The sequence below is a fragment of the Paramormyrops kingsleyae genome, chromosome 8 (genome assembly GCF_048594095.1).
Source record: "Paramormyrops kingsleyae isolate MSU_618 chromosome 8, PKINGS_0.4, whole genome shotgun sequence".
Classification (NCBI taxonomy): Eukaryota; Metazoa; Chordata; class Actinopteri; order Osteoglossiformes; family Mormyridae; genus Paramormyrops; species Paramormyrops kingsleyae.
The window spans coordinates 35864142-35889247 of record NC_132804.1 but is presented as its reverse complement, the minus strand read 5'-3'; the positions used below and the strand labels follow the sequence as shown (position 1 = coordinate 35889247).

Genomic DNA, 25106 nt, shown 5'->3' with positions numbered 1-25106 from the left:
TGATACCCCCAATGTTTCTATCCCTGACTGAGGCAGGATACTTAGCACTTCTGTTTTGAAATGCAGAAGAAGAAGAATTGACTTGGCTGGGTCGGTAATGGTACTGGGCCATAAAGCAGGGTCATTGACAGTTTCACACCAGGAGTTGGGGTCTGTGCCCTCCTCATTTGAAAACTGTACCTCAGGCAATGCAGCTGACTGGTCTAATTGTGGCTCTGACACACCTGCAACTTTCATTTGATTATCTTTCTGTTGCTGGTGGTCTGTGGTAGCCTGGCAGGGCTGGCATCCGTGTCCTGTACCTGACTGGGTCTGCAAGGGTTCATAGACAATGTCAGATAACAATAATCCAGTGGTGAGCTAATCTTCATTGCTAGAACTCTGGTGACTGCTAACATTAGCAATACTCATCTCACTTTTATCCAGTGGCTTATCAAAAAAGTTTGATATTAAAGGAATGTCTTTTAGGAAAACTGCCTGTCCCCTCTGCCTGTCCCTGCTTTGCCTCCATTTTTTTTGCTTTTCTTTTTGAAGCACCACTTTTTTGTTTGGGATCCATGTTATTTATGGAAATTGTGTCTTTATAAGGTGATCTAGAATTACTCTTGCAATACTATAGCTAAAATATAAAAGAACAACAACCTTTTAAAAAGGCTGTGAGTTGCTAGGTAGCAACTGCTACTTAAACTAGCCTTTAAAAAGGCCTGGATCCTTGGTGTACTGTTATTACAACTATGAAATATAATACAGTATAAAATAATATGCTAAGACTTTCAGCCTGTTATAAGACTAGAAAATCATATACTTCTGGTAATGAATAGTACAGAATATAATATGCAATATATAATATAGTATAATATAATTACAAATAATATATTATACAATTATATAGAATAAGAGAGAGAGGTTTAGAGAGAGAGAGAGGTGGAAAGAGAGAGATGCAATATAAAAGGTAATGAGCCTTTAAAAAGGCTTTTGGTTGTTAATCTTGTGATAACAAAGAAGTATAGAAGACTGTATAGAGCAGGGGTATTCAACTAAAATTTAAAGAGGTCCAGTTAGAGAAAACTTCTTGAAGCAAAGGTCCCGAAGATTATAATGTCTAACTATTTAGTGTGATCTATATTTAAGTAGCCTATTAGCTGTACCAACATTGCATGTAATCAGTACCTGAATGTCAAACCAAATTAATTCAGTACAATTCAAAAACGTTTTGACAATATTTATTGTCACGTGACAAAGAACTTCGGGCAGCTGGCTGGAGTGAGACTTTCAATTCGAGATGTCTGCACACACATGTAACAGTTCTTACCTTGTAAATAGTCTGCTTTTGTATTTAACCGTGTAAATACACTTTTGACGTAGCTAATTTTAGGTTTTATAATTAAATAATATAGATTTGCCGTAAGATTTACAGCGTGAGTCTGAAAGCGTGAGTGTCATGCCAGATGCTTGAGATTTGGCAGCCATGAAAATGTACATTTTTTGTTTCACCCGAGTTTATTTATAACAGATAACATTACTTTATACATATATGTTAAAAAGCAGAAACTTCAACGAACATGAAATCAACAATAAACTACGTCTATTTATCCAATATGTTATATAATACATACTGTATTTGAAAACTGTTCAGCTTTACGATTTCAGGAGAGACCAGTCACTCTGTTAGGAACATTACGGCTTTTTGGTTGTAGGTTTTAGCTTCGATGCTACTACTAACACTAACGGCACATTAGCGCAGACAAAGGGCTGCACACGCCGAACTACATCTTGCTTGGCGTTCAAAGGCGCTTGACGTTCATTGGCGTGGGAAACGGTGGCTCTACTGCTAAACCACTACCGAAAAGACTACAAACGCTGCGCCGGTTAAAATAGAAGCGTCCCGTCAGGTTTTAAATAATAACAATGTTTTGGCTATCGGTCCGGGTCCGTATGGGACAGCTTCTGGGTCCGGACCCGGCCCGCGGTCCGCCCGTTAGTGACCTCTGGTATAGAGAGTACAAAGCAAGTTCTCAAGCTGAACTGTCTGAATGAGGAGTTTTGATACTGGCAGGGGGTTTAATATCTGCAGTGAATTTTCAGTTGGATTTTGAAAAGTGCTCACAACACCTGATTGGCTGACTGGAGGAAATGTAATAATTTTGCAACACTCTGAGTGAGAGAGTGGGGGAGGGGTAGCAACTGTCTACTACAGCATGCTGTCTGCTGTTCTACAGTAGCATCGAGTGAAATAACCATCAGACAGAAGTCAGAAAATATTAGAACTTGTCCAGTTTTAATCAACAATGCAAACTGATCATGCAGTTTGAATGTCATACAATTCATGCTCTAAATCAAAGCACTTTTGCTAATCATCCCATTTCTATTCAGCAGCCTGGTTATTACCATGGGAAAAGATAGGTCTCTCCCCATGATTTACGCATTGCAAGTTCTCCAATGTGAAAAAAACTGTTATTAACACAAACTTTCTCAAATTAATTCAAATATTTTTTATTTGGAGTGTCATTATTGATGTCACGTACATTCACATCAGAAGAGACCAGAGCGACGAAAGTCATTATTTCTCTATGGAGAGTCGGTGAATTGGCCGAATAAAGCAAATTCACTGGCAGCGAAGCGAATTGGGTGACCAGAGCGAAAAAGAGAAGTTAAAAGTCAGTTAACCTTATGTAATGAGTTATGACGCGGTTCGGTGAAAACCAATTCTAATATATAGATTTACCAACGCCCCACGGTAACAGGCTAAATCAAACATTCCAATGAGCGAACAAAGTGAATAAAGCAAATTCAACAACGAAGCTTCTTCAATGACCTTGGCCTTTGGTCTCTCCTGGTGTGAACGTACAGTGAGAGCCATGTTGGGGCACGGTTAGTGATCACACTACTGTACATGTGTACCGTGTCCAGCTGAACCATGCCAGAATCCACCTGTGTACCATATCCCCTTACAGAACGGAGTGATGAGGGGTGTAGTGGTAAAATAAGAGGTGGGTGAACTACGAATTCTGTGATCACATTTTGTGCATAAACTATACTATGATGTGCATTTAGATCAATTGAGAAGTGGGTAAACTCTAATTCTGAAATTTCAGAGGTGGGTAAACCGTGCTTACTTGCGTTTAGCCTCCACTACAGCCCTGGGAGTGATTACACTGGTCAAACTCTTACACTGCTACACTGGTCTGGGGGCCACTCAGCGGGCAGGTTAACCGCCTCCATCCCACCATGCTACCGCTCCCTAGTCAGAGGGCCTTCTGTAAGGCTGTTAACACGCCCCCCTCCCCTCCCCCCAGAAGCCAGGGGCCCCATGGTAGGGGCCCTTGTAATCAGATGGCCCTCTAAAGGTACACTACACCCTCCTCCCTAGGGCCTCCTAGTAGGGCCCTCATAATCAGAGGGCCCTCTAAAAGCCCCCAAAGCCCCCATCCTCCCTAGGACCCCCTGGTAGCCAGAAGCCAGGACCATAATAGGAGGGCCTAAGAGGGCCTTCTAAAAGTAGGCTGCCATGCACCCATTTCCCTTTAAAGTTCCTATAGCAGGGCCGGGGGCCCCCTTAAAGCACCGACCCCCCCCCCCACCACCACCACCACCACCACAACCACCACAATTCAAGGGCCCTTGGCAGCCAAACGCCCTCCCTCCATGTTTCCATCAGAGGCCCTATAGGGTCAGGGGCCCTTGTAAGTAGAGGATCAAAGAATGTAGGCCCTCTAAAATAGACAAACGAAAATACATTGTTGATAAGCGTTGCAAATTGTTTTGGGCTAGGGGCCCCATGGGCCCCCTGCACCCCAAGGGCCCCTGGGCAGCGGCCCTGCTGGCCCGGTCCGTAATCCGTCCCTGGGCCTTAACAATGCCCATTCCAATTCCTTGAACAAGCACATTTGCACCACAAAAACTTTCATCCAAAATGATAAAACCGACTCTAAGACAAATGACTGGCCTGCTCCCGTGTCTCTTAAAATAGTAATCGGAACACCATCCTTCTCTTGGCCAGGTAGAGAAAGGGTTCCCTATAAGAGAAAAGGACCATAAAGCACATCAACCCCAGTTTCCTCTGCACCAGACCACAACTTTGCTGCAGCAACAAAATCAACCCCTTTCGATGCTAGCCTTTTTGACTGATTTTTCCATTTCAACACAGGGCAAACTTTAATCATGTGACCAACCTCATGACAATAAAAACATTCCCGTGATGCACTCAAAAGAATCGGACTTACCAGGGGTCTCATTTATAACCATTGCATACACACAAAACAGGACCTAAAAGATGCATACGCCTCTTTCTACGCAAACATTGTGATCTATAGAAACAAACTTGACAGCAGAATGTGCGCATAAGTATGCCAACTCTGACCCATGCGTGCGAACATTTTGGAGAAAAAAATACGACCGTGGGTGATGTCACGATCCGCTCCGTTCGATCCCGATGTGTGCCACGCCCACCTCGTTACCTCGTGTGATTTCCTGATTGTTCCCACCTATGTCTAGTTAATTCCAACCTGTCCTTTGTATTTAGTCCTTGTCTCAGTCAGTCTACCCAGATCCGTCATTGTATTGTCACCGTGTTTGTGAATGTCTGCCTTCTCGGTCCAATTAAACCCTGATTACCCGTTAGTTTGGCTCGCTCTCCTGCTTCCACGGCTCGCCTGCAAGCCGATCGTGACACGTGAAGAGGGTGAGCAATAACATGAGTGGCATCAGTACATAAATAATAATTCCTTGTGCTAGTGAGTCATACACCGTAAATTTTATTTCACTTATTCAGTCATATATTTATAATAGTGAATGAATATAAGTAAAATATATAATCCGACTCAAATCTTAACTTAATTAATTATCTTAATTTAATCTATGCGCCAAAGCTGATGAAATGTAAATGGATAAGTGGTGGTCATGAATATCATGATCATTTGGAAACGGTGTGAAACAATCAGTCTCATTGCTGAAAACACATAAATACCATGATCACATTCATGCGCAACATAACATAATGGATGTGCTGGCATTGTTGGAAGATTACGCCAATGGCAGAATTAGAAGAGAACGGGTGTTCTGAGACCATGAAGATTTTTTGGCCCATGATGATGACTGTCTCATAAGCCGATTTAGATTACCTAGATGTGTGCTTTTGGAGCTATGTGCTGAACTGGGTCCAATATTAGAGAGACTAACCCGACGGGTCCGTGCAATCCTGGTACAAATACAGGTACTGATGACCCTGGGGTTCCTTGCAACTGGCTATTACCAGCGGGAATTAGCCGACAGGTATATGTTATAATTAACAATAAAACTGTGAATTTGTTCTAAAGCTTGTTTAGGAAATACAATAATAATCTATTGGTACATCCATCCATTTTCCAAACTGCTTATCCTTGTGTTTAATTGTATTCTAGGTCTGGGATATCACAACCATCACTAAGCTCAGTTGTACCTGTTGTTTTGGATGGGATTTTTAAAATGACTAGTAGATACATTAAGTTCCCTTACACTGTGGGAGAACAGGCCAACATCAACAGGCAATTTGCAGCAATGTCCGGTTTCCCAAATGTAATTGGCGCAATTGAATGCACTCATGCTGCAATGAGGGCTCCATATGAAAACAAATTTATTTACGTAAATAGAAAACGTGTACTGTATGGTCCTGACAAACGTGGTTGCACGATGGCCTGGTTCAACACATGACTCGTTTATCCTGGAACACAGCAGTGTAGGGAGCAGACTGCAGCCTAGCGCTGCGCGTGATGGCTGGCTTCTTGGTAAGGTGATAAAAACATTGTGTAATTTATAACTATTCATTGGTAATGCATTGAATCGTTCTGTTATGAAGTGCAGGTGACAGTGGCTACCCTCTCAAGCGCTGGCTCCTCACCTCCCTCTCAAACCCTCAGAGCGCACAGGAAAATTGCTATAACGATGCTCATGCTCGTGCGCTCACCGTTGTGGAGCATGCGATCAGACTGCTGAAATGCAGATGGCAATGTTTAGATGCATCAGGTGGACAGTTGTTATACCTATGGAAGCCCGTTTCCGCCACCGTGGAAATAAAAATACGTACAATTTAAGGCGAAATTTTGACTTAGTTATCTCGTTATTTCAAGACAGTCAAAATTTCGTCTTGAATTATATATATTTTTTTCCACGGTGGCAGAAACAGGCTTCCATACCCACAAGCAGATCTATCTCGGTTTCAGAAAAAATTCTCTTCTTACTTTTCCCCTCGGTTGCCATGATGCCATGAGTTTTTCAGGTTTACATCGGATGCTTAAATATGCATGAGGTGATTTGCATTGACCATGTATGGTTCAACAGGGGCGTGTAGAGGGCGGAATATGCGGCAAATCCACGTGCGCACAATCCCAGGGAGTGTGCCATTTATAAAGCATATATTGCTTGGAGGTGTGCGTGCACACGTTTTTATAAATCTGACTTTTTCTTTGTGTACGTCATTTTCATCTTTTGAGCGCACACAAACTTTTAGTATGAGTTCTACACAAAGTTTTATAAATGAGACCCCAGATCTTGAATTTTTCCAAACTTTAGAATTCAATGAAGGCATATCTTGACACAAAGGTGGTGTAAACACAGTTTTGTGCAACAACACAAACTCATCTACAAACAGCAGCCTGCATAAGGGTTGAGACTTTCTGATTGTTTAAATGAGTTACCACAACTTCTGAAACATAATTTTTAAACTCCTCTACGAGAATCAACTCCTGCAATTGATCCATAGTTTGCACTTTCTGTGAAACACACCACCGATCAAACATGTTCAGCTTTGAGCAAACTCTATGTAAGTTTGCTGGTCTCCTTTCCTATAAGTTCTAAAGCGTTGTCGATATGCTTCTGGCACCAACTAATATGCATGCAAGATGGCATTTTTAACAATATTGTAGTCTGATCCCTGCTCCACAGTGAGGGCAGAGTATACCTCCTTAGCTTTCCCCATTAGTACACACTGCAGCAGCATCATCCACACCTCCCTCGGCCATTTTAGTGTAAGAGCAACACATTCAAAATAAGAAAAATACCTTTCCACCTCAATCTCAGAAAAAGGTGGCACAATACGAATATTTTGACCAACATCAAAAACAGGTTCTACCAACGCAAGGTTTTCAGGGACAGAGGATACATGAGCAAGATTCTGAGCGACTTGGATTGCCCTAGCAACTTCCAACTCCAGCTCCAGTTTCTTTAACGTAAATTGTCGTTCCTCCCAGTCCCATGTGCACTCATGCTCCCACTCATGATCCAATCGTTTTAATACCAGCTCTTTATCCAACTCTTTCTCTCTCTTAGTACACAAACTTCCCTATCTGCCTACAATTTAGCTACCTCGAACTGCATTTGCTGTTCTGGCAATGTTATCTCCTTTTATTTTTACTTCACCAGTCACCCCTGACACCTCTGAAGAAACATTACCGGACCAGGTGACAAAACTCCCTTCTCCAGTAACCCAGCAACGACGCCTTGTAACAAAGTCTCCTTAAACCTTTTTGCCTGAGTAGACACAGAGACCTCATAACACTAAGCAATCTGTAATAGCTGATCTTTTGTACACCGTCCCAAAAATTCCTCTGAGGAGTCAACCACAAACTCATCCAAAATAGAAACCATTTTCACACAGCAATACACATCTATTTGAGACACCTCCCAAATATGACTACCATCCCAACTTTAACCCATTAAGGGAGGACACACATCATATGGGAACTGGGTAGGGGGAACTCCAGATCCTATTCAATCCCTATAAACTAACTCAACCCTAAATAATCTTCGAGGGCTTACCGGGCTTGAGGCGAATTTAATCGCAAATCTTGTGACAAGCAATCCCTTGTCCGAATGCATACCCCCACCCAGGATTATCCCCAAACAAGAAAAAAGAAAACAATAAATCAGTATACCGATGGATAAGTTTCGCCATGCACAACCCAGCTGAAACACTCCACCTAACTGGAGTTTAATCGAACACATATCCTGGACCTTTTGCACCCCAAGCGAGAATCAAATTCTGGACGAGCCCCCATTTTTGTCACGTCTCTGTCTAGGGTCAGGGTAAATGGCAAAAGGCTTCTGCTACACTAATAAACAGCAGTAAAAACATCCAATCTCCCAGGTCTGTTCTTTCCAATTATTTATTTACCCTGAAAAGACATTTACAGAGAAAGTAACCCAGACCCCAAACCAGCAATAGTGGTCATGATAATGGCTGGAAGCCTTCGGGCAATATCATGTGGGAAAAACACCACTGTGCTCCAGAAATCACCACTTAGTAAGCCAGGCTTCGTTTTAAAAATGATGCACCAGTTAGACAGCTAACCGGAACAACAACCGGGATAACAGGCGGAGTCAACAATCTTCTAATCTGGTCCTGACGTGTCTGCCTGTTAAAAAAAGAAGAAAAAAAAAACACAAAAAGAGCCTACAGCATCCCCAATTTTGTCCCAAACCATACAGGACGTAACAACTCCACACCACAGGGAAGATCCACCTCAAGATCTATATCTCAACATGAGAGACCAATGACAGTGTCATGACTCTTTCCTGTGCTGTCTGGACCCTACACTGGGACTCTATTGCCCCAAGATCAGGAACAGTATTTGGCTCCAAGGTGTGGAAGTCATGGATGTGGCAATGGTCATGGGGGTAGAAAAATCAGCCACAAGTTTTACGTGGAACAGAGGAGGAATGATACTCCCGTGCCACATGTCAGCAAAGCCTCAAGATTACCATTGAGTACAGACCCAGAGTCCACTCCCACAGCTACCTGTGTCTGTGGTCTGGAACAAGCAATCCCTGAGATACTACTTCACGGTCGCCCGAGATCTCCCACACTTGGTGCACATTGGTACCTTCTAGTCAAGTTGACCATCAAAGTGGACACAATCAATAACATCCTTTGCACCTCCTTCCAGGAACAAGCACACACCTGAAGTGGACCCTGACAATTTCTGTTCCAGATAAATCATTCCAGAAGCATGTACCATGACCACTGAACATGCCGTGATGCTCCCTACCTACACAAAATGCATCCCAGGCTGCCTGAACATGAAAAAGGGCCAAACTTAAAACTACTTCCTGCCATTCTTCCAGCCATCCACACAAGCCACGGGATTGGGACTAACCCTCAATGCCATGCCACTTGTCAAAGTCACATCCAAAACGTTTTACATACTACTCAATAACTGCATGGCAATATCAGCATACCCAAAACTACCCTGGTGGGATGGCTCATCAGTCAACAGTTCCACTACTTTACCTCACACTCCCAGTGATCTGTCTGTCAGGGTCAGCCCCTGCTGTGGTCCTTCCGTGTCCCTTCCCCGTTTGACCAGCAGGTGTTGCTGGTCATCCCGTTCTTTATGTTAGTCTTTGTTCTCCCCTGTTATCTGTCTGGTCTTGTGGCTCAATGTGTTGAGCATGTGGTTGTCTGTGTACCCTTCTGTCCTGTGTTTGAATCCCACCTCCTGTTTATGGTAATTTTGTGAATGATTGACAACTGGGTGGGGCATAGTGCGCGTGACGAGGTGACGAGATAACTTGCTCTACCGACAACATTATTTTCTGTACCCCTTTCTTTTATTTGGTTCTTTTCTGTTTGTGACCTGAGCGGAGTGTTTATGTACATTCTTTTTCCCCTTCTCCTCACTCGCTCCCCATGTATGTGGACGAGTGTGCCAGCGCTTGAGGCGGTTTATAAAACTCGGGAAAGTACGCCATCTTCTCGTCTCCCGTGCATTATTAGCACCACACCGTTCTAAATCTGGGCTACATAACATTACAAACTCAGTGTTACAAAGTGGCGCCCGAACAGTTTGGATCTACCAAGGTTATCTCTTTTCCTCTGTACCTCCTGACGGCTGCTGGTTATCGGCGATCGTGATCGTGGTACTGCAGGGTAACGTGATTAATTTAAAGAAAGATCGCTAGCAGGCTAGAGAGGCCGGGCGGATCCCGGGAAGGAGCTGTGGATGGTGGTGTTCCATGGATTTTCTGCTGTTTTTTCGACGACTTGTTCTGGATCGACGGGAGGGAAGCAGTTCGTTGTTCTATAACTATTGAACTTTGAAAAAAAAAAAAGACACACTGAGACAAACTAAGAAGGAAAGGACACTTGGAAGATGTTTTTGTCTCTTCTTTCTCTTTGGATTACAAACGGATATTTGTTTTTTGCCAGATTGGACATTTTTGATTCAATGATGTAGTACTGGTTGTGGCGACGTTTTTCAACTCATTTCACGTGGATTGCCATTGGAAAAGGGAACGCGGATTATAGAAAAAAGAAAAAAAAAATTTATAATAATATTTTTTTTCTCTTTTTCGGGTTGTATTTGTTTTTTTGTGCAAATTATCTACTCTAGTTTGTTTGTATTTTAGTATACAGTGGGAAGCCTGTACATATTTTGGTAACACTTTATAACGTTCCTTTAAGGCATTTACAAGTGATTAGTTAATGATGAACTAATTATTTACAAAACATTCATAAATGATTAATAAGTGATATGCTAACAGTTTATGTTTTGTTAATACATTTACAAGTCATTTACAAGTGATTAGTTAGTGATGAACCTACCATTTACAAAACATGACTGCATTCAAAAAGGAATGATAAATGTTAATATTTTTGTGTATGGTTTGTAGACTAAGTTATAAATCATTTACAAGTGATAAGATAATGATAAAATAATCATTTACAAATCATGACTATATGTTCACAAAGATTATTAAGTAATATGCTAATGATTTACAAACATGTCGTTATTTATCTTTAAAACAATAGCATATTACGAAATGATCAAACAAATCCTAAGCAAATTCTTATTTAGGTGCTATTTAATATGCTATTAATCACTTATAAATCATTGAAATGTCAATATTGTATACACAGTAGAGGTGTCAATTATGAAAAAATGATGATCAAACCATTGTATATAATTTATGTATGCTTTGGTAAAGTTGTAAGCTGGTCGGTTAAAAAGCACAAAAATGCAATTATGCTAAAGCTCTTTTTTTTTAAGAATAATAAATTATTTGGAGTCAAGTGAATCAACGTCTAAATGACTTACAGTTAGGGGATTACAGTGGGTTGTGTTAAACCCTTTCTTTCATCAGCATAGTCTTGGAGAGTGTGGGATCTAGTGATAATGTGAACCAGTTTCACCTTCCACAGCGTTACAGAGTTAACATACTCCATGTGTCAAAGAACACATCTGTCTGCAGTCAGCCCTTACATTGCAGCACACGTTTTACTCATCATTCGTAGATCTTTCTTACCTGTTTCAAATGATCTGTAGCTGTACACAAGGCATTTACAACACTTTCTGCATCCCCTAATCTAAAGTGTAAACTACTCATCACTTGTAAATGTTTTACTCATCATTCGTAGATCTTTCTTACCTGTTTCAAATCATCTGTAGCTGTACACAAGGCATTTACAAGACTTTCTGCATCCCCTAATCTAAAGTGTAAACTACTCATCACTTGTAAATGTTTTACTCATCATTCGTAGATCTTTCTTACCTGTTTCAAATCATCTGTAGCTGTACACAAGGCATTTACAACACTTTCTGCATCCCCTAATCTAAAGTGTAAACTACTCATCACTTGTAAATGATTTATAACTTAGTCTACAAACCATACACAAAAAAATTTACATATTTATCATTACTTTTTGAATGCAGTCATGTTTTGTAAATGGTAGGTTCATCACTGACTAATCACTTGTAAATGACTTGTAAATGTATTAACAAAACATACACAAACTGTTAGCATATCACTTATTAATCATTTATGAATGTTTTGTAAATAATTAGTTCATCATTAACTAATCACTTGTAAATGACTTACAAAGGAACGTTATTATAAAGTGTTACCCATATTTTAAAGGGAACAAGCAGGGTTATTGGTTATTTTGCTTATTTACTGGTTAACCAATTGTAAATTGGGTATATCTGTGAATAATTTTGTTTTATATTTGTTTTGATATTTCTAAATTGTTCTACTAAAGGGGGGATAAGATGGCCACAAGTTGTGAACTGCTTGATTTACTGACACGTTCTTTGACTAGACAGGATATATCTCCAATTGGGGATAGAGACTTGCGGTCTCGGGTGCGGCTCCTGCAGGATGAGGTTGCTGTACTGCAGCGGTGTCTCCGTGACTCGCTGGACCTGCAAAGGAGTGTGATTAATTGTATGGGTCCTGGTGATGGTACAGTTCCTGTTAGGCCACGACCACAATCTAACCCTTTGGCTACTTCTACGCCGTTTGTTCGAGGGCAGCCTCCTCCAGGCGTTACAAGGTCAGGTTCCACAAATTTGCCTAATGTATGTGTGCCCGGGGCGGCTCAAACGGCCTCAGCTGATTTGTCAGTTACGTCTAGGGTCTTGGCTTCTGTCCTTCATCAATCACGCCTTGAACCTCTCATCTTTGATGGTGAAGGAAAGGTGAGTCCAGATGACTGGCTTCAGTCTGTCGAGATTTACAGGTCTTCCCTAGATCTTACTGACTCCCAGATTTTACTGGAGCTCCCACGTTTCCTTTCCAAAGAACCAAAGAAATGGTTCGATGTCTTGAGTTCTCATGTTTCCACATGGGCCCAGTTTTGCGATTTTTTTAAGAAGGTTTTTTTGCCATCTGACAATCAGGAGCGCATTATGCAGGGTATCCTAGACAGGGTTCAGATGCCGAACGAGCCTCTGCCTACGTTTGTAGCCCATATGCTGGGTGAATTCCGCAAATTGAGAAGTCCACTACCTCAATCAGAGCAAATTGAGCTTATTTGTAAGCACGCTGTTGAAAAATACAGGGTGGCGCTCTATGGTACAGCGGTGATGTCTGTGATGGACCTTCTTTTGCGTGCGCATGAGTTGCATGCCGTGTTGGGTCCATGTGGTAAATATGTGCCCGAGGTTCCACTGGAAAATCCAGTTGCAAGAGAAATTAATTGTTTTAAGTGTATGACGCCAGGGTTCACTTCCCGTAACTGCCCAAACTGCAGGCAGCAGATTAGCCAAAATGTGCACTCTGGGGATTTAACCAATCGTCAGTCTGATCAAACTATCGGAACACCTGGTTCTGTAGTCCTGAGTAACAGATCTCGGGAAGGCCTGGGTGTTTCAGTTAGGCCCAGGTCGGGAAACTTCAGAGGGGGGAGGACTTTTCAGAGGGGCAATCCTTCCCCCCCGAGACAATAATTGTGCCTCACTCACCTGACTCATCCCAGACCACTCAACTTGCTCTTGGCCATGTGGAAGACCGCACATCATCTTCTTATTGGAACACACCTTTTCGTGTTCAGGTCAATTTTCATGGTCAGGTTCTGGACACTACCCTGGATACGGGGGCTTCTGTTTCGGCCGTGCGTGCTGATGTGTCACGATTTCTTCCAGGGGGGACTTTCAAAACAACAGCATGGTCTGCTTCGCCATTGCAGCTTGCTGATGGGGGAATGTGTTGTCCAACCGGTTTAGTTTGGTTACAGTTTGGGTTCATGGGTCAACGCTTTTACCATCGCTTTGCAGTCATTCAAAATCTTTCAACCCCGCTTGTTTTGGGCATGGATTTTATGATGAGAGCTTCGGTCGTCATCCAGGTTCCTTCCAGAACTGTTGTTCTGGGTGATGTGCCTGAGGTTGAACTGGAGGGTGTTGATGTATTGAATCACGGTCTGCTTGGCTTGCAAGATGGTTCTTCTTGTTTGGACATGAAAGTTGATGGAGCTGTTTTGAATGAGTGTGAGAAATTCAAGCTGGCTGAGTTGTTGAGGTCTTTTGCTGAATTGTTTGATGGACATCTAGGCCATACATCCATAGTTGAACACAAAATTGACACTGGTCAGGCCCAACCTATCCATCTTGCTCCATATCGTACGTCTCCTGCAAAGAAAGAATTGATCGAGCGACAGATTGACATGATGTTGGCAGAAGGCATCATTGAACCGGCATTAGGACCGTGGGCCGCACCGATTGTTATCGTTCAAAACCCTTCAGGTGAACCTAGGTTTTGCGTTGACTATCGAGGATTAAATAAACTTACAGTGAAAGACTCATACCCACTTCCAAGGATAGATGAGTCTCTTGATTTTCTGGCCAGGGGGCATTTTGTCTCCACGATTGACCTAGCCAGGGGTTATTGGCAGGTTGCCATGGAAGAATCATCTAGACCGAAAACTTTTGTTTCTCACCGTGGGTTGTACCAGTTCCGTGTTCTCCCCTTTGGTTTGTGCAACGCTCCAGCCACTTTTCAGAGGCTCATGAACACGGTGCTGGCAGGCCTCATCTACAAGTCATGTGCAGTTTATCTCGATGACATTGTGGTTGCCTCACCCACCTTCGAACAACACTTGAGAGATCTTGAGGAAGTCCTGGCTAGGCTGAGATCTGCTGGCCTGTCAATCAAGTTGGACAAGTGTCAATTCTGTAGAAAGGAACTTACCTTTTTGAGATATTTGGTTACGAAGGATGGTATTCTACCAAATGTGGAGAAGGTGAAGGCTGTGGTAAATTTTACTACTCCAGTAAATGCCAAGCAAGTGAGACAGTTCTTAGGCTTAACCAGCTATTACCGACGTTTCATTCATGATTATGCCCGTCATGCTGAACCTCTTTTTGCTCTAACACGTGACAATGTTCCTTTTGTGTGGACAAAAGACTGCGAAAGTGCTATGGGGTTCCTTAAGGATAAACTGACATCTGCACCTATCTTGAGATTTCCGCAGTTTTCACTTCCATTTTTCATTCACGTAGATGCGTGTGATGTTGATCTGGGTGCTGCTTTAATGCAAAGGGATGAGCAGGGTAGGGACTGTGCAGTCGCCTTTGCCAGCCGTGCTTTGCACAAGTCCGAACGTCCTTACTCCACTCCTGAGAAGGAGTGCCTTGCTGTAATTTGGGCACTTGAGTATTTCAGACCATACATTGAAGGTTTGCACGTCACAGTTTTTTCTGACCACAGCAGTTTGAAATGGTTGATGTCGCGACCAAATCCCACAGGTAGATTGGCTAGGTGGTCACTTCGGTTGCAAGACTTTGATTTTGAGATAATCCATAAACCAGGAGTGTCCAACAGTGTTCCGGATAGTTTGTCTAGGAACCCTCTACCTTTTTGTGGTCAGCCGGTTGACATTCTCCCTGATCGGGCTGTTCTGGGAAGTCTGGACTTGCGTTCATTGCCGTCGGTGTTGTTCACAGACAGGGATCAGCTGAGAAATCTGCAGCTAACTGATCCGGACATTGGAAAGTTGTTCATTGCTTTGGAGGAAGGTGATAGTGTGTCTAAGGAGGGCGATCTTCTGTATGCTGTTCTCGATGGCCTTCTGTATCGTAGAGATCCAAAATCTTCTTGTACACTACACCCCATGAAACAGTTCAAGCTTTATGCTCCCCAGACGGTCAGGAAGTCTCTGTTGGAGTATTATCATGATCACCCCATTGCAGGTCACTTGGGTGTGATGAAAACTGTGACAAGACTTAAACAGAGATTTTTCTGGCCCAACATGCTATCAGATGTGAGGGGTTATGTGGGTTCTTGTGTCATCTGCCAATTCACTAAGCCATCGCAGAAAAATCCTGGTGGTTTCATGGTTCCAATCTGCCCCCAATTTCCCTGGGAGTATACTGGGGTGGATTTTGTGGGCCCTTTGCCCCGAACACCAAGTGGTAATGCATACATTCTGGTGTTTGTGGATTACTTTTCTAAATGGATTGAGGTGTGTGCAGTGCGGGAAGCTACGGCTTTGGTGGCTGCCAGTAAGCTTCTCAGTGAAGTGTTTGCTAGGCATGGTGCTCCCAAGTACTTGATATCTGACAGAGGTTCTGTGTTTATGAGTGATCTGTTCAAACACACGGTTTCTGCTTTGGGTACGGAGCACAGGCTTACAACAGCTTACCACCCGCAGACAAATGCGACAGAGAGAGTTAATCGAACACTGAAAACGGCCATTAGAGCGTATGTGGGAACCAAGCACACTTCCTGGGATCGGTTTCTTCTCCACATTTGTTTTGCCCTGCGGACAGCTCAACATGACAGTATGGGACTGAGTCCATCAATGGTGTTATATGGTCGTGAACTGGACACACCTTTGGATCTGCTTTCGGAGCCCGATGCTTTTGGCATGGAAGAGCCAGGGGTGACTTCTTTGGATGCCCTGAAGCATTTGCTCCAGGAGGCATCTGATCATGTCAGGAGTTTTCTAGACACAAGTCACTCTAAGAAAAAACACTACTATGACAAGAGGCGTCGGCTTGTTTCTTTCTCCATAAATGATCTGGTGCGGGTCAAAACTCATCCAAGGTCTGATGCCGCTACGAATTACGCTGCCAAGCTTGCGCCTCTATTCACAGGTCCTTACCGTGTCACTCAGAAGTTGTCTGATGTAAATTATAGACTTGCTGATGTGACTACGGGCAAGGACATGGGAGTGTTTCACGTGGTAAACATGGAGAATTTTCATACGTGGAATTCGGGGAATGTACCAAAAGTGGTGCCTGTGGATTCACCTCCAGTAATTGGGGAGGATACTTTGTTGGGTGGGGAAAACTCCTGTCATGCAAGTCCTGATGAGGCATCCAGTGACTGTCCAACTGACAATGTCTGTGATCTCTTGGAAACTGACGCCAAGGTTTCTTTGTCTGATTTATTTGGTGATGTCACTGACGAAGGTGTTAGTGAGGGGGGTGATCCTGACATTTTCTCTGACTCGACAGAGAGTCAGGCCAGTTGTGTGGATCAAGGATATAACCTGCGACCTAGACTTGCACCCAGGATTACTTCAGGTTGGGAGACCAATAAGTGGACCAATCCATTTCATGCTGGTCGTTTGGATTTGAAATGAGTCTGTGACTGGAGTATCTGGTGTGTATATTTCTATAAGTCACCACAATGATATAGCAGTGTTGTGTAATGTTATTGGGTTTTGTTGACTGTTTCTAGGTTAACCAGCACTGTTATGCTTTGTTTGTATAAAAACAAACTGTATCCTGTAAAATGTATTTTACCACGGGTTTTAAAATGCCTATTTTCTTTTCTGTTTGCTTCTAATATTTCCTTTATATATTTTCGAACAAAATGGGTTTGGTGAGGTAAAAACTGTCATGTATGATGGACTTTCTCATCATTTACCATTGCTTTTCTTTTTGAAGGGAATATTTGCAACTATTCATGTATGAGGTTGTTTATGTCCTAGATTTTCACAATGTTGTCGGCTGAGGACAGCCAGTTTCTTCCAGGGGGGACTCTGTAACGGCCGCTAGGGCATTTATGGTAATTTTGTGAATGATTGACAACTGGGCAGGGCATTGTGTGCGTCAGTACAAGGTGACGAGGTGACGAGAACTTGCTCTACCGACAACATTATTTTCTGTACCCCTTTCTTTTATTTGGTTCTTTTCTGTTTGTGACCTGAGCGGAGTGTTTATGTACATTCTTTTTCCCCTTCTCCTCACTCGCTCCCCATGTATGTGGACGAGTGTGCCAGCGCTTGAGGCGGTTTATAAAACTCGGGAAAGTACGCCATATTCTCGTCTCCCGTGCATTATTAGCCCCACACCGTTCTAAATCTGGGCTACATAACATTACAAACTCAGTGTTACAATATACCAAACGCAAGTTAAAGTTTGTCTTTCAGTAATTTCGTGGCGACATTTCTTTTTCCAGTGTTAGGCAAGTGATGCAACCAATATATGACAGGTTAACTACATGAAATTACAGAATAAATTTAATTTCTGGCATTATACATTGTTTTTAATTGAAGTGGCCACGGTGATTTTGGCGGGAGATATGACGCGGTAATGTTAGCATTAAGGTTAACTTCAGTCAATTAACATTTAGCTATCGTATTTCTCAACATTTTATAACAGAAATATTCTGATGTTAGCTGCTTGACGTGTAATACAAGTATTTGAGATGTTGGGATGTATTTCTGATAAGGGATCATGATCTCAATAGCAGTATTTAACAGTAATGGAAAGATAAAGAAGATGGCTCAGCCTATTTTTACTGAAGTTGAGCATCGACATTTGCCTATTAGACCTAGCAGATATTATTTGTAATATTATTCCAACGTTGCATGTGTTGTTGTGTAGACTAACTTAAATATAAGTCCGTTACCACTAGCGAGCAATGCTACTCTGAGGATGGCGCCACATCCACGCCTAAACATGTTCTATGGAAAGCGCCAAAACATATCGTAGCAGTTGTGTACATTTAAAATTCATTGTTTCTATGCGTCTGATCTTGTCAGTAGAATTTTACGGGTAAGGTGTGAATACATATTCTTATGCTCTATACAATATTATTACAGCTACAAACTATATACCTAAAATTTATGCTAAAATATTTCTTACAAAGATATGTCTTTATGATTATTGAAGCAGTGGTAAGCTATATGTTATTTTTGGACGAATTGAATGTAAGAATTTCTCATTTTAAATAGTGTGCTTTCAGGTTTGGAATGCAATGCAAACTGTGCAAATTTGAGAATCCCTCTCCTGATATACTGCTGAAGCACTACAGGTTGTGTCACTATCGAGGACGCTTTTGGACATTACCTTGTCTCTATCCTGAGTGTGTTTGCACTTACAGAACTCCAGGTGCATTGAAGGCACATCTATCTCGAGCACATAGAAAAATTCCTCAACAAGCACCCCATTTTAATTTTTTGTGCGAAGCCTGTGATTATAGAAATATTTGTCAGCCAAAAACCTTTTTAAACCACATCAAAAGCCATTTGAGGAAACATGAAATGGTGAAGTGTCCTTTTAGGAACTGCCTGGTTAGCACAAAAATTCTTTCAACTTTCACAAGCCACATATCTAGGAAGCATAAGTCACATTCACTTGAAGAGTTTAGCTTATCTATGACATCTCAGCAAGGGAATGTTGAATCACTGTTGTCTGCTGAAGATGATCCTGTGCCTGATCCACAACCCACAGACAATGACCATTTTTCAGTACTTTCCCCTGTATTTGAAATGTCTTACTCAGAGCCAGTGGACTATGTCACCCTTGAACACAAGCTTGCTGCACTGATACTTTACATGCAGAGTATATTGCACATTTCAAAAAGTGCAACTCAGGAAATATTAACTGGATTTAATGACATTTTGTCTCTCACAAGACTTGCCGCTAAGGGAGCAATCAAAGATATTTTAAAGAGGCACGGTAATATTGATGATTCATTGAAAGAGGAGCTGTCAGAACTGATATCAGATGCTGTACACAATACAAATCCTTTACATCTCAGCACTTCAGAAAAAGGCATCCTTTCAACAGAACATAGAAGATTAGGATATTACAAGAAACATTTTCAAGTGATTGACCCAGTTAAAGTATCTGTATGATAGATTGCATCAAAATAGCTTTGTCTATATCTCAGTTATTGAAGTTATTGAGGTGTTGTTGAACAGAGAAGATGTTTTGGAAAGATTTGTTTTCACTGAGCAGGAATTGCCTGGAATGTACAAGTCGACATGTAGTGGGCAGTATTTCAAAGAAAACCCACTTTTAGGTTTTCAAAGTGATGCTATTTCGATTGGTGTCTACATTGATGAATTTGACATCTGTAATCCATTGGGAACATCGCGGAAGATTCATAAAATAACGGCTGTGTATTGGGTGCTACTGAATTTGCCTGCAATGTTCCGCTCCACGCTTACATCAATACAACTTGCCTTGCTTGGGAAACGCTGTGATGTGAAGAGATTTGGATATGACAAATTTTTTAATCCACTGGTGAAAGACATAGGTTTTCTTGAACAGCAAGGTGTGTTTGTCAAACGTCTCAATTCTAACCTCAAGGGAACTGTGTATTGTGTATGTGCTGACTAGAGATGCTCCGATCAGCATTTTTGGGGCCGATCACCGATTACCGATCACCAAGATCATGATCTGCCGATTGCCGATCACTGCCAATCACAGAATGGCAGTGGAATGGGAATCTTTTATCTATAATCTAGCAGAGTTTGCACCATTTGTAGAAATGAAACTAACTCTAAATTAACTATATTGAAAAAAAAAAAACTGTAGAAATAGGCTACAGTCAAGATCTTGAAGAATCAAGCGCTTGACACTTGGCGCCCCACACTGAAGGAGGGGCAGTGACACTTTGGTCAGCACTGTTGCCTGACACCTCCAGGGTCAACACATGAAATGTTCCCCGAGAGCAGAGTGGTTTAGTTTTTCATACTCGGCATATTCAGTTGTATGGCGTGTTCTAAGATGCCTAATCATGTTAGTGGTGTTAAAATGCCGTTGCTTGCTTCCACCTCGAGGGATTTCATCACGACATACATTGCAAACGGCTAACTTTACGTCTTTATCGGACACTTTGAAAAACTTCCAGACGGGAGAACTCATGTTGCCACTAGTAAGCTCCGCTCCGCTGTTGTTTACCTGTGCGCCGTGCATGCCCGTGTGAAAAAGTCGCGCAAGTAATTTACGTCAAGTGATCGGCTTTTTTGATCGGCGCTTTTGGGGTTCGCCGATCAAGCTATTTTTAGCCAATATCGGCCGATCATGATCGGTGGCCGATCAATCGGAGCATCACTAGTGCTGACAATCTTGGTGCCCACAGCCTTGCTGGCTTCCAAGAAAGCTTTCAGATAGAAAATATCTGTAGATTTTGTCTAGCCTGTAAAGATGAAATACAGAGTAGGGATGCTGGTTCTTTTCCACTAAGAACTGTTGAACAGCACAATACCATCATAGAAGAGCTGAGAGATAATGGTCAACTTGGCAGTAAGCTGGGTGTGAAAAAAGAGTGTGTCCTTGCAAAACACCTATCCTACTTCCATCCAGTAACAGGGTTTCCTCCGGATCTGTTACATGACCTCTTTGAGGGAGTTGTACCTTATGAGTTGTCTGTTTGCTTGAAGGAGCTTATTAGAAAGGGATACTTCACACTTGATATTCTTAATAAGTGTATCAAGTCCTTCCCTTACAAGTACTCAGATAAGGTGAACCGACCCAAGGTCATTGCTCAGTCTAGCTTTGCAAAGAAAACCATAGGTGGAAACGGACACGAAAACTGGGCATTGCGTCTTTTGCCATTAATGATTGGTAGGTATGTGCCAGAGCAGGAGCCATCGTGGGAGATTTTAATGGACCTGAAAGAGATAGTTGAGCTGGTCGTTTCATCAGAGTTCACATCTGCATCTCTAGCCTGGTTGCAGAGAAAATTAGTTGATCACAGGCAGTTAAATTAAAGAAACATTCCCAGACTTCAAATTCAAACCAAAGCATCACTATATTGAGCACTATGCTTACTTGATTCAGTGCTTTGGCCCATTGATCGAACTATGGACCATGCGTTTTGAGGCCAAACACAGCTACTTCAAAAGGGTTGTAAGTGATGTGCACAATTTAAAAAATATTCTCCTCACCTTGGCGACTAAACACCAGCTCATGATGGCAAATATCCTGAACGGCCCAAGTGTCTTTCCTCCTGTTCTATCTGTGCAGAAGATAAACCACGTCACGACATGCACACTAGATGTGCAACAAAAGACTGCAGTGCTGCAGAAATATCCTTACAGAGAAGTCGTGAGCCTCACTTCAGATGTGCATCTGAATGGAATTCACTATAGTGAGGGTATGATTTTATCCTCTGGAGAACTCAGTGGGTTGCCAGAGTTCTTCAGAATACATGTGAATGGTAACACAGTGTCTTTCATTTGTAGAAAACTTGTCTTGTGGTATGTTGAACACTACAGATGCTATGAGGTGTCTGAAATGTGTACAACTGAAATTCTTGAACCAGAGGACCTTAATGATCCTCACCCTCTGTTCTCATACAAAGTTCAGGGAAAGGCTATGATCTCTTTAAAGAGGTTTCTTCTGCACTGATTGTCTCTAATAATACTTAAAGAATATTTGTTGAATATTTGGTGGAACAGTCAAGATCTAACCTAGTGTTGCTCTTAGGTATTGTGATTTGTTATATTTTGGGTTAATTGTAGAGCATTGGCTTCAACCTAATTGTATCTGTCATTTTGCTCTCACAGAGTATGTTGTTTCGTATTGTGCTGGGTCCTGATAACAGAAGACTCAATGTCACTGAAGCCCTCAACTCAGTCAATCACTTGAAAAAGATTCTGCAGGACAGGCTCCAACTTGTGCAGGACTTTGTCATTCAGTTTGAGGATCCAGAATTTGGTAATGAATTATGTAATCTGACTGACATATCTGAACTCCCGCCAGATAGAGCTGTATTGAAAATCATCACCAAAGTCTCTGAGGAGTCAGATGATGTCACCATATCGTCCCTGGATACTGCCAGTATGGCATCCTCTTCATCATCCTGTTCAAACCCCAGTTCAGTTAGCGTTCCTCTTAGATAACGTGAAAATTCAGAGCAGTGGCCTTCTCCTTTCCCTATACCTACATTTTCATATGATGTGGAATTGAGACTTGCTAAAGAGAATGAGATGTTCAGAGAACATGGGACACTGCTTGATGTTACTAGGGATATGAAAACAGACATCTTAAATTCCATTGCTCAGTCTATTTTTTCTTATAAAGCATATCCAACAAAGAAACATTTAGAGTTTGTGGCTGCTGCATTAGTCAGTAAGTATCCCTGTCTGAAGGACCCAAGCATAGGTACGAGTTATGATAGCTGGACCACAAGCATCTACTATAAAGTTGGAAATTACCGCCACAAACTAGGAGCAGCAGGTTGCAGTGAAGTTTGTGTTAATCGGAAAAGAACTGGGGGAAACTGCAGGAATCGTTTGAAGAAGGCAAAAAGGTGTGAAGTGAATTTCCTCCCTGACATTCCAACTGGGCAGACTGATGTAACTCTGCAAAATGAAAAAGCTTTTTTGCAGGAAGAAATGAAGAAGAGACATAACAACCTTGCACTCATTCATTCTAAAATGGAACTGACTTTTGCCTTACGAAGGAAAGAGATCGTGGAGGAAGCACCCCTAGTGGCTGACATTATGATACAGTGGCCGGCGTTATTTATGGAAGAGCAAGTAAGTGCATAGATTTGAAAAGGTTTGGCATACGTTCATTTTGAAGCATTTTATCTTCATATGATTTGAATGTGCCCAAATACTGTATTATGTTCTCTGTAATAGGTCGACACAGAGTTTTATAGACTCACTGGAGTTCCTCTCAAGCAGACATTCTTCTCTTCACTGGATGAGTATGCACCAAAGATCATTAAACTGTACAGATTACAAAATAGATCATTTGGAGAGGAACTGAAGATTCTTCTGGACAAAATGGATAACAAGGTAAATATCTAACATTGGGTCTCTATTTTGACAATGTTTCTAAACGCTACATTGCTCTATCTCTTGCTAATTATTAGTGTTACACACTTGAATTTGCTCTCCTGAGGAAAAAACTATCAATTCAAGATTCAAGATGCTTTATTTGTCACATACATAGCTATACAAGTACAGCATGCAGTGAAATGTATCCTGAATGTATACTCAATATTTTTTGTACAGTACATACGTTTTGCGTACAGCCCTAACATTGCCTCACTTACAAATACAAAATCACACATGCGTAAGACTAAATCTGAATGTTCCATTCCTGAAGATATTTGTTCACTGCTTTGCTGCATGTTCCAGACAACCAATGTGATGTAAATACCAATACCAATGACGTCCGTGCATCCAGCTCGCCGTTCTGCCTTTGTCATCTTCCTTGTATGACCCGCTCCCTGCCTTCTGGCTGCCTGCCGATTGGAGGGAGTGGTGGCACCGGCTTGTCATCTCCCCCCTGCTCCCCGTTTGTGTTTCAGATTTAACTGTATTTGACTCTCCCTGCCGGCCCCTGGAGGATGGGCTCCCCCTTTGAGTCTGGTCCCTCCCAAGGTTTCTTCCTTCTGGGGAGTTTTTCCTTGCCACTGTAGCCTATGGCTTACTCACTGGGGGCTTTGGGTGGGGATGCTGTAAAGCGCTTTGGGACAATGTAATGTTGTGATAATGCGCTATACAAAAATTAATTTGTTGTTGTTGTTGATGTTGCACAGGAAAACGGCAGCCCTGCAAGGCCTACCATTGTTTTTCAGGGAGAACACAGATTCCTTCTTCAAATCTTGTCTGGTATGTAACCCAGTTGTACTTGAATTGTTATGAAGTTAAAATATAGGTATCATTGTGGTTTCAGTAAGCCAACCCCTTTGGTTATTGATAAACTGCTTATTCACGGATGGGTTAAATGCAGAGCTCACATGTCGTTGTGGTGCACATTGTACTGTGCTGTATTCACAATGACAAATAATCACTCACTTTCTTAAAACTGTAATGATCATAGGGACTTTTTTAAACTTTGTACTTAAATTGGTTCCAGAATTGTGGTGGGAGGACGTCCCTGAACATGTTGATTGTTGGAACTTTCCAAGTTTCTTTTATCCTAAGTGGTATTTGTTTGATGTGTTATTGCCCTGCAGGATACTGTGGATGTGAATGGTGGCACTACTCATGGAGTCCAGATAGGGATTTTAACTGTCATTGAGGACGATGTTGCCACCACGGAGACAGACGCAAATGTACGGTGTTTTGCTTTGATTTTTGAGGAGCAGATCGTACTTGATGACCTCCCTGACCTTCCCACTTCAATGGCCCTCCTTTTTGGACAGATTTATGCTTTGAACATAAAGTATCCAACAGGACTGAAGTACATGTTCGAAGCCATTCAGAAGGTTTTCATGCACCTTGATACCAATCTTTCTGCAAGGGTGCAGTCTTTCAGAAACAAATTACTGAGGTGCTGAGGTGCAAGGAATTTGAACATTGGTGATATGTGTATGTTGTGTATGTGTCATGATGGAATGTCACAACGGACATTCAGAAAACTGGGAGTTGCTTGATTAGCTTAGTAAGCTACAGTTATGTTTGAGGTACACACACTTATGTTGGCATATACAGCTTTTCTTTGATGGAGCGTGTTATTTGTTTTTCAGAAATCTTAGAGATGGACAGTGTGTATTCTTTTAGGTCATAGGCTGTCACAGTGTTCGAAGAAATTTTCTGTTTAAGGGTTCTAATTATATGGCAGTCAGCCATGTTTGAGTAATCTAACAGCTTATATTCATGATTGCAGTATGCATTGTTATTTGGACCTGTATGACTGTCAGAGATTGAT

The 25106-nt window shown here is 42.0% G+C and overlaps 1 long non-coding RNA gene across 1 annotated transcript; it reads left to right on the top strand.

Moving 5' to 3' along the window:
* Positions 1 to 11916: 11916 nt before the first annotated feature.
* On the top strand, positions 11917 to 25106 carry LOC140592330 (uncharacterized). Its single transcript, XR_011992700.1, has 3 exons — positions 11917 to 22978; positions 23084 to 24064; positions 24412 to 25106. It is a non-coding gene; the product is annotated as an uncharacterized lncRNA (long non-coding RNA).